This window comes from Lepisosteus oculatus, chromosome 18, assembly GCF_040954835.1.
Source record: "Lepisosteus oculatus isolate fLepOcu1 chromosome 18, fLepOcu1.hap2, whole genome shotgun sequence".
Classification (NCBI taxonomy): domain Eukaryota; kingdom Metazoa; phylum Chordata; class Actinopteri; order Semionotiformes; family Lepisosteidae; genus Lepisosteus; species Lepisosteus oculatus.
In genome coordinates, this window is record NC_090713.1 from 19615928 (window position 1) to 19630311 (window position 14384).

The window sequence follows — 14384 nt, forward strand, 5'->3', positions numbered from 1 at the left end:
CAGGGGGTGAAGGACAGAGAGTCACAGGACAGGGGCTGAGGGACACTGAGTCACAGGACAGGGGGTGAAGGACAGAGAGTCACAGGACAGGGAGTGAAGGACAGAGTCACAGGGACAGGGGGTGAAGGACAGAGAGTCACAGGACAGGGGGTGAAGGACAGAGGCACAGGGACAGGGAGTGAAGGACAGAGTCAAAGGACAGGGGCTGAGGGACACTGAGTCACAGGACAGGGGGTGAAGGACAGAGAGTCACAGGGACAGGGGGTGAAGGACAGAGAGAAATAGGGACAGGGGGAAGGACAGAGTCACAGGGACAGGGGCTGAGGGACAGTGAGTCACAGGACAGGGGATGAAGGACAGAGTCACAGGGACAGGGGGTGAAGGACACTGAGTCACAGGACAGGGGATGAAGGACAGAGTCACAGGGACAGGGGCTGAGGGACACTGAGTCACAGGACAGGGGATGAAGGACAGAGTCACAGGGACAGGGGGTGAAGGACAGAGTCACAGGGACAGGGGATGAAGGACAGTGAGTCACAGGACAGGGGATGAAGGACAGAGAGTCACAGGGACAGGGGGTGAAGGACAGAGAGTCACAGGACAGGGGATGAAGGACAGAGAGTCACAGGACAGGGGATGAAGGACAGTGAGTCACAGGACAGGGGATGAAGGACAGAGAGTCACAGGGACAGGGGCTGAGGGACACTGAGTCACAGGACAGGGGGTGAAGGACAGAGAGTCACAGGACAGGGGGTGAAGGACAGAGGCACAGGGACAGGGGGTGAAGGACAGAGTCACAGGGACAGGGGGTGAAGGACAGAGAGTCACAGGACAGGGGGTGAAGGACAGAGAGTCACAGGACAGGGGATGAAGGACAGAGGCACAGGGACAGGGGGTGAAGGACAGAGAGTCACAGGACAGGGGGTGAAGGACAGAGGCACAGGGACAGGGGATGAAGGACAGAGAGTCACAGGACAGGGAGTGAAGGACAGAGTCACAGGGACAGGGGGTGAAGGACAGAGAGTCACAGGGACAGGGGGTGAAGGACAGAGAGTCACAGGGACAGGGGGTGAAGGACAGAGAGTCACAGGACAGGGGGTGAAGGACAGAGGCACAGGGACAGGGGATGAAGGACAGAGAGTCACAGGACAGGGGATGAAGGACAGTGAGTCACAGGACAGGGGATGAAGGACAGAGAGTCACAGGGACAGGGGCTGAGGGACACTGAGGCACAGGGACAGGGGGTGAAGGACAGTGAGTCACAGGACAGGGGGTGAAGGACAGAGTCACAGGGACAGGGGATGAAGGACAAAGAGTCACAGGACAGGGGGTGAAGGACAGAGATTCACAGGGACAGGGGGTGAAGGACAGTGAGTCACAGGGACAGGAGGTGAAGGACAGAGGCACAGGGACAGGGGGTGAAGGACAGAGAGTCACAGGGACAGGGGGTGAAGGACAGAGAGTCACAGGACAGGGGGTGAAGGACAGAGGCACAGGGACAGGGGGTGAAGGACAGTGAGTCACAGGACAGGAGGTGAAGGACAGAGTCACAGGACAGGGGGTGAAGGACAGAGAGTCACAGGGACAGGGGGTGAAGGACAGAGAGAAATAGGGACAGGGGGAAGGACAGAGTCACAGGGACAGGGGCTGAGGGACACTGAGTCACAGGACAGGGGATGAAGGACAGAGTCACAGGGACAGGGGGTGAAGGACAGAGTCAAAGGACAGGGGCTGAGGGACACTGAGTCACAGGACAGGGGGTGAAGGACAGAGTCACAGGACAGGAGGTGAAGGACAGAGGCACAGGGACAGGGGGTGAAGGACAGAGAGTCACAGGACAGGAGGTGAAGGACAGAGTCACAGGACAGGAGGTGAAGGACAGAGGCACAGGGACAGGGGGTGAAGGACAGAGAGTCACAGGACCGGGGGTGCAGGACAGAGAGTCACAGGACAGGGGGTGAAGGACAGAGATTCACAGGGACAGGGGGTGAAGGACAGAGTCACAGGGACAGGGGGTGAAGGACAGAGAGTCACAGGACAGGGGGTGAAGGACAGAGGCACAGGGACAGGGGGTGAAGGACAGAGAGTCACAGGACAGGGGGTTAAGGACAGACACAGGGACAGGGGATGAAGGACAGTGAGTCACAGGGACAGGGGATGAAGGACAAAGAGTCACAGGACAGGGGGTGAAGGACAGAGATTCACAGGGACAGGGGGTGAAGGACAGAGGCACAGGGACAGGGGGAAGGACAGAGTCACAGGGACAGAGGCTGAGGGACACTGAGTCACAGGACAGGGGATGAAGGACAGAGGCACAGGGACAGGGGGTGAAGGACAGAGTCAAAGGACAGGGGCTGAGGGACACTGAGTCACAGGACAGGGGATGAAGGACAGTGAGTCACAGGACAGGGGATGAAGGACAGAGTCACAGGGACAGGGGGTGAAGGACAGAGTCAAAGGACAGGGGCTGAGGGACACTGAGTCACAGGACAGGGGGTGAAGGACAGAGTCACAGGACAGGAGGTGAAGGACAGAGGCACAGGGACAGGGGGTGAAGGACAGAGAGTCACAGGACAGGAGGTGAAGGACAGAGTCACAGGACAGGAGGTGAAGGACAGAGGCACAGGGACAGGGGGTGAAGGACAGAGAGTCACAGGGACAGGGGGTGAAGGACAGAGAGTCACAGGACAGGGGGTGAAGGACAGAGAGTCACAGGGACAGGGGGTGAAGGACAGAGAGAAATAGGGACAGGGGGAAGGACAGAGTCACAGGGACAGGGGCTGAGGGACACTGAGTCACAGGACAGGGGGTGAAGGACAGAGTCAAAGGACAGGGGCTGAGGGACACTGAGTCACAGGACAGGGGGTGAAGGACAGAGTCACAGGACAGGAGGTGAAGGACAGAGTCACAGGGACAGGGGGTGAAGGACAGAGAGTCACAGGACAGGAGGTGAAGGACAGAGTCACAGGACAGGAGGTGAAGGACAGAGGCACAGGGACAGGGGGTGAAGGACAGAGAGTCACAGGGACAGGGGGTGAAGGACAGAGAGTCACAGGACAGGGGGTGAAGGACAGAGAGTCATAGGACAGGAGGTGAAGGACAGAGTCACAGGACAGGAGGTGAAGGACAGAGAGTCATAGGACAGGAGGTGAAGGACAGAGGCACAGGGACAGGGGGTGAAGGACAGAGAGTCACAGGACAGGAGGTGAAGGACAGAGTCACAGGACAGGAGGTGAAGGACAGAGGCACAGGGACAGGGGGTGAAGGACAGAGAGTCACAGGACAGGGGGTGAAGGACAGAGAGTCACAGGACAGGAGGTGAAGGACAGAGGCACAGGGACAGGGGGTGAAGGACAGAGAGTCACAGGACAGGAGGTGAAGGACAGAGTCACAGGACAGGAGGTGAAGGACAGAGGCACAGGGACAGGGGGTGAAGGACAGAGAGTCACAGGACAGGGGGTGAAGGACAGAGATTCACAGGGACAGGGGGTGAAGGACAGAGGCACAGGGACAGGGGGTGAAGGACAGAGTCAAAGGACAGGGGCTGAGGGACACTGAGTCACAGGACAGGGGGTGAAGGACAGAGTCACAGGGACAGGGGGTGAAGGACAGAGTCACAGGGACAGGGGGTGAAGGACAGAGTCACAGGACAGGGGGTGAAGGACAGAGAGTCACAGGACAGGGGTTGAAGGACAGAGTCAAAGGACAGGGGCTGAGGGATACTGAGTCACAGGACAGGGGGTGAAGGACAGAGAGTCACAGGACAGGGGGTGAAGGACAGAGGCACAGGACAGGGGCTGAGGGACATTGAGTCACAGGACAGGGGGTGAAGGACAGAGAGTCACAGGACAGGGGGTGAAGGACAGAGAGTCACAGGGACAGGGGGTGAAGGACAGAGAGTCACAGGACAGGGGGTGAAGGACAGAGAGTCACAGGACAGGGGGTGAAGGACAGAGTCAAAGGACAGGGGCTGAGGGACACTGAGTCACAGGGACCGGGGGTGAAGGACAGAGAGTCACAGGACAGGGGGTGAAGGACAGAGTCACAGGGACAGGGGCTGAGGGACACTGAATCACAGGACAGGGGGTGAAGGACAGAGAGTCACAGGGACACAAGTCTTGTGCAGATTCAGTGTGATTGAGCCTCAATAAAGACCCCAGCCCACACTGGGTCTGCCCCACAGGACAGACACCTTGCAGGGGCTTCCCAGCGCTTATATAGGGTCTCCCAATCTGAGTGCTTGTCCTGTTCTTTGATAAGGAACAAGTAATACGTTTATTCCAGGCTGAAAAGAGAAGAGAGAAAACACAACGTTTCTGCTCAGGTGTTCTTCGATATATAATTACTTCCTGTCCTGCTCTGGGTTCTGTCCTTTGACACGCAGCAGACATTGATCTGCTTTATCCTGTGTGGGGTGTGGGTGTGGGTCCTGTCTTTTGTTCTGTAGCCTTAGGTCACTGGGGCCGGTAAAACAAGTCAGCTTAATGCATCTCAGCCTACCTCTTGTTTGAAGGCTAAATGAACAGACCCCAGCAACCCCTATCCACAGTGTGCTGAAGGGGTCATATTGCAACACTGGACATGTGAGATGATAATAATCAACTTTATTTTATATAGCGCCTTTAAAGGTGGCTTCTCAAAGCGCTTTACAGAATGACAACAACAATAAATAAGAAGAACACACCAGATAAAACACAATGACAATACACAGAGGAGACCGTGGATGGTGGTGCTAAGAAAAACAGAGGGGTGAAGAATGGAACCAGTTCAGTAAAGGCTCTTCTGAAGAAGAGGGTTTGGAGTCTGGATTTGAAGGAGTTTAGAGAAGGTGACTCTCTGATATCCTTGGGCAGAGAGCTCCAGAGCTTGGGGGCATAACAGGAGAAGGCCCTGTCACCCCTACAATGTAGACGGGCTTGGGGGGACAGTAAGGAGAGCGAAGGTGGCGAGGTGGGGAGTAGGGCGATAATAGCTCAGACAGGTACTGAGGTGCCAAGCCATGTAGAGCCTTATAGGTGAGCATGGGGATTTTACAGTCCACACGGAATTTGACCGGAAGCCAGTGCAAGGACTCCAGGATAGGAGTAATGTGAACACTTGCACTAGACCTGGTCAGGATTCTGGCTGATGAATTTTGGACATACAGTACTGCAGTTTGTTCAGAGTAGATTTAGATACCCCAGCAAGTAGAACATTACAGTAATCAATTCGAGAGAACACAAATGTGTTGATCAGCTTTTCAGCCCACAGTTAGTGATAGCACAGGGCGTAGTTGAGCGATATTTCTAAGGTGAAAAAAAAAATGTTTTGACAATATGCTGCACATGTGGGTTGAATATTAAGCCAGAATCGAATATAACCCCAAGGATTTTCAATTTCGATTTTTACACATCCCACTTCAGTCCCAAACAAAAGAAAAATGTCCCTTTTCATTCTTGTATGTATTTTCCAGCGCTATAGCTGTGAACTATGAACTATGACTTAATCAGACCATTTAATAATTATAATAATAATAATAATAATAATAATAATAATAATTGCTTACACTTATATAGTGCTTTTCTGGACCCTCCACTCAAAGCGCTTTACAGGTCATGGGGATCCCCTCCACCCCCAGCAGTGTGTACCCCCACCTGGATGAGGCGCCAGTCCGCTCCCCACACACCAGCTGAGCTTCAGCAGGTGTGAGCCTGGTCAGTACCTGGAGGGGAGACTCCTGGGAAAGCTGAGGCTGCTGCTGGAAGAGGTGTTAGTGGGGCCAGCAGGGGGCGCTCACCCTGCGGTCTGTGTGGGTCCTGATGCCCCAGTATAGTGATGGGGACACTAGACTGTAAACAGGCGCCGTCCTTCAGATGAGACATAAAACCGAGGTCCTGACTCTCTGTGGTCATTAAAAATCCCAGGGTGTTTCTCGAGAAGAGTAGGGGTGTTACCCCGGTGTCCTGGCCAAATTTCCCCCCTGGCCTTGACCCATCATGGCCTCCTAATAACCCCCCTCTCTGAACTGGCTCCATCACTCTGCTCTCCTCCCCACTGAGAGCTGGTGTGTGGGGGGAGCGGACTGGCGCCTCATCCAGGTGGGGGTACACACTGCTGGAGGTGGAGGGGGGGATCCCCCTGACCTGGAAAGCGCTTTGAGTGAAGGGTCCAGAAAAGCGCTATATAAGTGTAAGCAATTATTATTATTATTATTATCTGGGTTCAAACTTTTGTTTTATTTCTGAACCTTTTCCTTCTCTCCTGCGTTCAGTCAGATAATAAATAGGCCACTACATAATGCAATACTGCTGACAGCGGGAAAGATCTGCTTTTGTATTCGGCAGAGTTTTAAGAAGGACATCCATGAGGTTTCAACAAAGTGCTTTACATAGTAAACATGAAGAAATTGTCAAGGGTCAGGGGTTAATTATTATTATTATTTTTAATTTTTAACCATTACACAGGCAATAGTGTGGGATAAAGGGTGCTCTTCATGAGTCAATAGCTCTTTCGCCACAACAGTCAAGATGATCAAACAAAGCGTTTGATGCAGTAGGTAGGCCCCCTGACCTCTTACCTTCCTTTAATTTGTAACTTTTATTTTTTTGGGGGATTTGGGGAATATGGCACAGGCAATACGCTGGGAGAGGGGGGGTGGTGCTCTTCATGAGTCAGTATCTTTTTCCGTTCAGCACCCAAGAATCTCATACAGATCATACAGAACACAGCAGACCCATCACAAACTTCACAGACACCCTAAAAGACATCACATTGGGCCTGACCCCACTTGGCTCTTACAACCCACTTGAGTGGGAGATGTTTCGTGATGCGTTCGAAATGTTACATGTCGTTATGTATTAGACAGGTGCAGTAGAGTGAGGGGCAATGTTTTTCTTATTTTCTGTAATAGAACAATGTAATAATAATAATAATTGTTTACACTTATATAGGGCCTTTCTGGGCACTCCACTCAAAGCGCTTTACAGGTAATGGGGAATCCCACTACCGCCACCAATGTGCAGCCCCACCTGGGTGAGGCGCCAGTCCGCTCCCCACACCCCAGCTCTCAGTGGGGAGGAGAACAGAGTGATGGAGCCAGTTCAAATAGAAAAGAGGCAGTTTTCTCCCTGGTTTCGGATTCAACACAAGAGGCAGAAAGGTTACTTGTAGTACAGAAAAATGCATCTGCCTTAGCTCGGGTCGTGCGAGTCGAACCCTTGCCAGTGAGCGAGCCAGCCCCGAGGATCAGTCCGGACAGCTCTGTAGTAAATCCCTGAGCCAGGTTCAGAGAGAGGATTAGGGGTGTTGAAACCTGGAAAGAGAGAAATACTGTAAGATGTAGGTCTGGCTACCTAATAACCAGATTCTGCTGCTATGTCCAATTCAAACTGCACTGAAATAATAATTTATAATTGCTCACACTTATATAGCGCTTTTCTGGAAACTCCACTCAAAGCGCTTTACAGGTAATGGGGAATCCCACTACCGCCACCAGTGTGCAGCCCCACCTGGATGATGCGACGGCAGCCATAGTGCGCCAGAACGCTCCCCACACCCCAGCTCTCAGTGGGGAGGAGAGCAGAGTGATGGAGCCATTTGCAAAATGTGCCATGTTTTTCTTTTCTGCCTTGTCTTTGTTGTTGAAACGTACAGGAGTGCTGGGGGCGTCCATCACAAATTTCCCCCAGGGGACAATCAAATCGTATGTTATCTTACCATACGGTGTCGCGGAAAAGCCGGCGCCTACCCGGCAAGCAAGGAGCGCAGGGCAGGGTACACCCTGGATGGGACGCCAGTCTGTGGCAGGGCAAGTGCAAGCCAATCCTACATGGGGACAATTTGGAGGCCATGGTAAAGGCCGAGGGGGGAAATTTGGTCCGGACACCGGACCCTACTCTTTAATGACCACTGAGAGTCAAGGTCTCATCTGAAAGACGGAGCCCACTACAGTCTAGCGACCCTACCACTATACTGGGGCATCAGGACCCACACAGACCGCAGGGTGAGCGCCCCCTGCTGGCCCCACTAACACCTCTTCCAGCAGCAGCCTCAGCTTTCCCAGGAGTCTCCCCTCCAGGTACTGGCCAGGCTCCCACCTGCTGAGTCTCCAGTGGGGCTGCCAGTGGGGAGCTGCAGGATGACAGGGCTTAAGATGCATTTCCGCAGGTCTTTCCTCCTGTCAGGGTGTATAACGCTGCCCTAGGACTAGGCTAGGACTGTTAGCCCCTCATCTGCTCATCTATGGACAGCCTGTTGCACTATTGTACATGTTGGACACTGCATTAATATCCTATGTATACTGTGGTACTTTCAATCTGTATATACCTATGTGCATTTTGCCCATATTTTATTGCTTTCCGGTGACTATGAGCATATTCTGCACACACCTAACTATATATATTTCATTTTGTATTGCTGCACTTCACTGCTGAAGTATTTCATTGCAGTATTTCATTGAAATTCATCAAATTTCATTGCTGTACTATGAGATTTTTCTCATATGCCAGCAGCCATATCACCCTGCAATTCACAACTGGTAACCCACTGGAGACTCAGCAGGTGTGAGCCTGGCCAGTACCTGGAGGGGAGACTCCTGGGAAAGCTGAGGCTGGTGCTGGAAGAGGTGTTAGTGGGGCCAGCAGGGGGCGCTCACCCTGCGGTCTGTGTGGGTCCTAATGCCCCAGTATAGTGACGGGGGACACTATACTGTAAACAGGTGCCGTCCTTCAGATGAGATGTAAAACCGAGGTCCTGACTCTCTGTGGTCATTAAAAATCCCAGGGTGTTTCTCGAAAAGAGTAGGGGTGTTACCCCAGTGTCCTGGCCAAATTTCCCATTGGCCCTTACCAATCATGGCCTCCTAATAATCCCCCTCTATGAATTGGCTTCATTACTCTCTGCTCTCCTCCCCACTAATAGCTGGTGTGTGGTGAGCGTTCTGGCGCACTATGGCTGCCGTCACATCATCCAGGTGGGGCTGCACATTGGTGGTGGTGGAGGGGATCCCCATTACCTGTAAAGCGCTTTGAGTGGAGTGTCCAGAAAAGCGCTATATAAGTGTAAGCAGTTATTATTATTATTACTTAATTGATTTTAATTTTGAGTCTATTCTGATGTCTGCTTTTGCTCATCTTGGGCTGGGCTGCTGCAACAGTTCAATTTCTCATCATTTGGGATCCATAAAGTCTCCTAGCTCTATCTCTCTCTCTCTGTCTGTTGTAAAGGTCTGTAGATTTTAGTTTTATGGTAATTGTATTGACACTGATTTTACAGGCAATCTGGAGCTGTGCTTGAGGCAGGTCAGGGCTGGTTGAGGACAGACCAGCTGGATTCAGCTCTTATCTTGTGTTTGAGTGCCATCAGCCCAGGCAGGAAGTCAGGGGATATCTAAACAGGCTCTCTGGCATAAACGTTTTGAATACCATCACCCTTTCAAAAACAAGGGAAATAAAAAAGGGAGAAATTTTTCCTATTGATGGTTTTTCTGAAGGAAAGCAGTTTATCCTTCCTTTTCTTTCTTTTGTTATTAGTTTTGTATTCCTCCTGTTTTGTTCCTTTTTATAATAATAAAACAGAACTTTATTTTAGATAGCGCCTTTAAAGTTGGCTCCTCAAAGCACTTTAGAGAATAGTTACAGAATTTTGGTGCTGTTGGCCTCCTCAAATTTCTGTGGGCTTCTCCTTGTTTTTCCATTACCTCTATGGTTTCATGGGGGAGGTCATGGGGATCCCCTCCACCCCCAGCAGTGTGTACCCCCACCTGGATGAGGCGCCAGTCCGCTCCCCACACCCCAGCTCTCAGTGGGGAGGAGAGCAGAGTGATGGAGCCAGTTCAGAGAGGGGGGTTATTAGGAGGCCATGATGGGTAAAGGCCAGGGAGGGGAATTTGGCCAGGACACTGGGGTAACACCCCTACTCTTCTCGAGAAACACCCTGGGATTTTTAATGACCACAGAGAGTCAGGACCTCGGTTTTACGTCTCATCCGAAGGACGGCGCCTGTTTACAGTCTAGTGTCCCCCGTCACTATACTGGGGCATCAGGACCCACACGGACCGCAGGGTGAGCGCCCTACTGCTGGCCCCACTAACACCTCTTCCAGCAGCATCCTTAGTCTTTCCCAGGAGGTCTCCCCTCCAGGTACTGACCAGGCTCACACCTGCTGAGCTTCAGTGGGGCTGCCAGTTGTGAGTTGCAGAGTGATATGGCTGCTGGCTAACGTGTCTTTTCACAGACCCCAGCTTGCTTTCCATGAGACACACAGACAGGGAGAGAGAAACTGGGGGTCAGAGCGCAGGGTCGGCCATTTATACAGCACCCCTGGAGCAGCTGGGGTGCTCAGGGGCCCAATAGAGTAGGATTCCTCTGCTGGCCGCGGGATTCGAACCGGCAACCTCCCAGCCACAGGCACAGATCCTGAGCCACAGTGCCACAGCAACGCCTGTCTTGGCCCGTGAGTCTCTTGCAGTTTCTCCTCAAACGTCTTTATCGGGTGGCGTCAGACCGTGCCTTCAGTTCTCGAGCTGTCTGGTGATGAATTCTGGCATTTTATTTCCCCCATCACCGAATCCAAATCAAATCCAATCAAAGTTGATTTGTCCAACGCACAACGATACGGCATGCAGCAGGAGTCGCTGGCGATGAGACGTCTGTTCTACGAGCTCACAAAAATCACAAAATTCACAAAAACACAAAAACGAGGTTCCGAAGATAAGGTTACATAATAGATGTAATAGAAATAGAATCAAACTCAATATGAATAGGGCTGTTATGTGTCCATGTTGTGTGCAATATATATCCAAGTAGTGCAGTTATGCTGAATACAGTGAAAACTGTGTGTCCATAGAGCCATTACTGTTTACCAGTCTGTAGGAGGGAAAACAGTTTGTGACTGGGATGACTGGGGTCCTTGAGAATGGACCTGGCTTTCTTCTGAGATCTAGCTGAGTAGATCCCCTGGATGTCTGGTAGCTCACAGCCGGTAAGGAGCTGCCCTCAAGTGCTCACATTCCAGAAAATACACGGAAATCTTGAAACAAAATTAGGTGCTCATCTCCCCGCCCCCAGTTACTGTCATGAACCAGTTTCAACTTTTTTGCCGCCTCTAAATTCAGGCCTTAAAACCCTGGGATTGTTTTACAAACTCCTTCAAAGTGGTGTCGGGGCTCAAGTCTACCGGGTAATTAAGTCAGTGTTTTGGGAGGAAATCGTTAGCAAAAGGACAGAATTCTTCATTCAGGTGAGACAGGGCTGCAGTCAGACACTGTCCGATGCCTGTATAAATGAGTTACCGGAGAGCTGTCTACAGCACAGCCTGGAACAGTCTGTAGCAGCTGTGTTCACACTACACGACACAGAGATCACGGTCCTGGTCTACGCAGATGACCTGGTGCAGCTGTTGCCCGCAGAACAGGGGCTGCAGCAGAGCCTGGCACTGCTGGAGCAGTACTGTCAGACCTGGGCACTGCCAGCCCATCTGGACCCAGAACAGGGGCTGCAGCAGAGCCTGGCACTGCTGGAGCAGTACTGTCAGACCTGGGCACTGCCAGCCCATCTGGACCCAGAACAGGGGATGCAGCAGAGCCTGGCACTGCTGGAGCAGTACTGTCAGACCTGGGCACTGCCAGCCCATCTGGACCCAGAACAGGGTCAGGAGCAGAGCCTGGCACTACTGGAGCAGTACTGTCAGACCTGGGCACTGCCAGCCCATCTGGACCCAGAACAGGGTCAGGAGCAGAGCCTGGCACTACTGGAGCAGTACTGCCAGACCTGGGCACTGACAGTCAATCTGGATCCAGAACAGGGTCAGGAGCAGAACCTGGCACTACTGGAGCAGGACTGTCACACTTGGTGCAACTTCACCCTGAAGAACAACACATTGGAACACACAACTTACTAAACACACCTCAGACTGACAATCCCCCATAAAATTCTGGATGTGAATATATGAAAGTCTCATCCAACCCATTGCCCTATGTGGCAGTGTGGGGCACACTCACAGATCAGGCTTATACTAAATAGGACAAACATCCCATAGAAACTGTGCGCATGGTGTTCTATAAAAACGTCCCCCATGTGCAGAGAAAAATCCTGTGTCTAGGGCTGAATTAGGCCAATAGCCATAACTAATCAACATACAGAAGAGAGCAATCAGGTTCCACCAGAGAAACACTCACCAGAACCCCTACCATCACAAGGCCCTGCTGAGCCCAGAGCTGAGCCCAGAGAAGAGGCCTCTGAGCCAGCTGGTCCTGAGGCTCACTGACACCAACCAGCCTCAGGACAGCACAGCTACAGCAACACACAGCATAGCACAAGACACACAACACTGTTTCAGCCACTGGGACACACACACAACACACAACACACTGGACAACACTGCCTCACCCACTGGGACACACACACAACACACACTGAACAGCACTGCCTCACCCACTGAGAGACACACAACACACAACACACTGGACAACACTGCCTCACCCACTGGGACACACACAACACACAACACACTGAACAACACTGCCTCACCCACTGGGACACACACAACACACAACGCTCTGGACATCACTGCCTCACCCACTGGGACACACACAACACACACTGAATAGCACTGCCTCACCCACTGAGACACACACACTGGACAACACTGCCTCACCCACTGGGTCACACACACACAACACACACTGAACAGCACTGCCTCACCCACTGGGACACACACAACACACAACACTCTGGACAACACTGCCTCACCCACTGGGACACACACAACACACAACACTCTGGACAACACTGCCTCACCCACTGGGACACACACACACAACACACACTGAACAGCACTGCCTCACCCACTGAGACACACACAACACACAACACTCTGGACAACAGTGCCTCTCCCACTGGGACACACACACTGGACAACACTGCCTCACCCACTGGGACACACACACAACACACACTGAATAGCACTGCCTCACCCACTGAGACACACACACTGGACAACACTGCCTCACCCACTGGGTCACACACACACAACACACACTGAACAGCACTGCCTCACCCACTGGGACACACACAACACACAACACTCTGGACAACAGTGCCTCTCCCACTGGGACACACACACAACACACAACACACTGGACAACAGTGCCTCTCCCACTGGGACACACACACAACACACACTGAATAGCACTGCCTCACCCACTGAGACACACACACTGGACAACATTGCCTCACCCACTGGGTCACACACACACAACACACACTGAACAGCACTGCCTCACCCACTGGGACACACACAACACACAACACTCTGGACAACAGTGCCTCTCCCACTGGGACACACACACAACACACAACACACTGGACAACACTGCCTCACCCACTGGGACACACACAACACACAACACTCTGGACAACAGTGCCTCTCCCACTGGGACACACACACAACACACAACACACTGGACAACAGTGCCTCTCCCACTGGGACACACACACAACACACACTGAATAGCACTGCCTCACCCACTGAGACACACACACTGGACAACATTGCCTCTCCCACTGGGACACACACACAACACACAACACACTGGACAACACTGCCTCACCCACTGGGACACACACACAACACACACTGAATAGCACTGCCTCACCCACTGAGACACACACACTGGACAACATTGCCTCACCCACTGGGTCACACACACACAACACACACTGAACAGCACTGCCTCACCCACTGAGATACACACAACACACAACACACTGGACAGCACTGCCTCACCCACTGGGACACACACAACACACAACACACTGGACAACACTGCCTCACCCACTGGGACACAAACAACACACTGGACAACACTGCCTCACCCACAGGGACACACACACAACATGGCTCAGAACTTCAATACAAAGGAACAGCACAGTAGAAGTTTTGTTCTGTAAAAACACCACATAATGTCAAAGGCTCTTCATATTAACACATGGAATGTACTGTATACCCAGCAATATTTCCATGCAAACATACAAAAATACAGATAATAGTGGTGACTCTTGAATCTTGAAAACTTCTTATATGGGAGTTACTGTACATGTCCGAAGTTTTAAAGACTTTGGAATGACAAAACTTAAAATAGTTGAATTAATGATAAACGTATCTCCCCCGAATTATTGTAATAGGTGTCTTTTCCGACAGTGTGACAGTGTAGAGTATCTGCCTCTGGTTTAAAGGGGTTGTGTTTATTAGGTGAGGTTAAACATAATATATTTTGGGGGGTTTTAAATAGCATTCAACTGTATAAAAACTTCATGTTCCCAGGAAAACCTGCTTCAGGTGGGTTGAGCCCATTGTGAGCACAACCCTTTCCATAGTAGTCAAGTTGTTTGAAGTTGTTGTTTGCA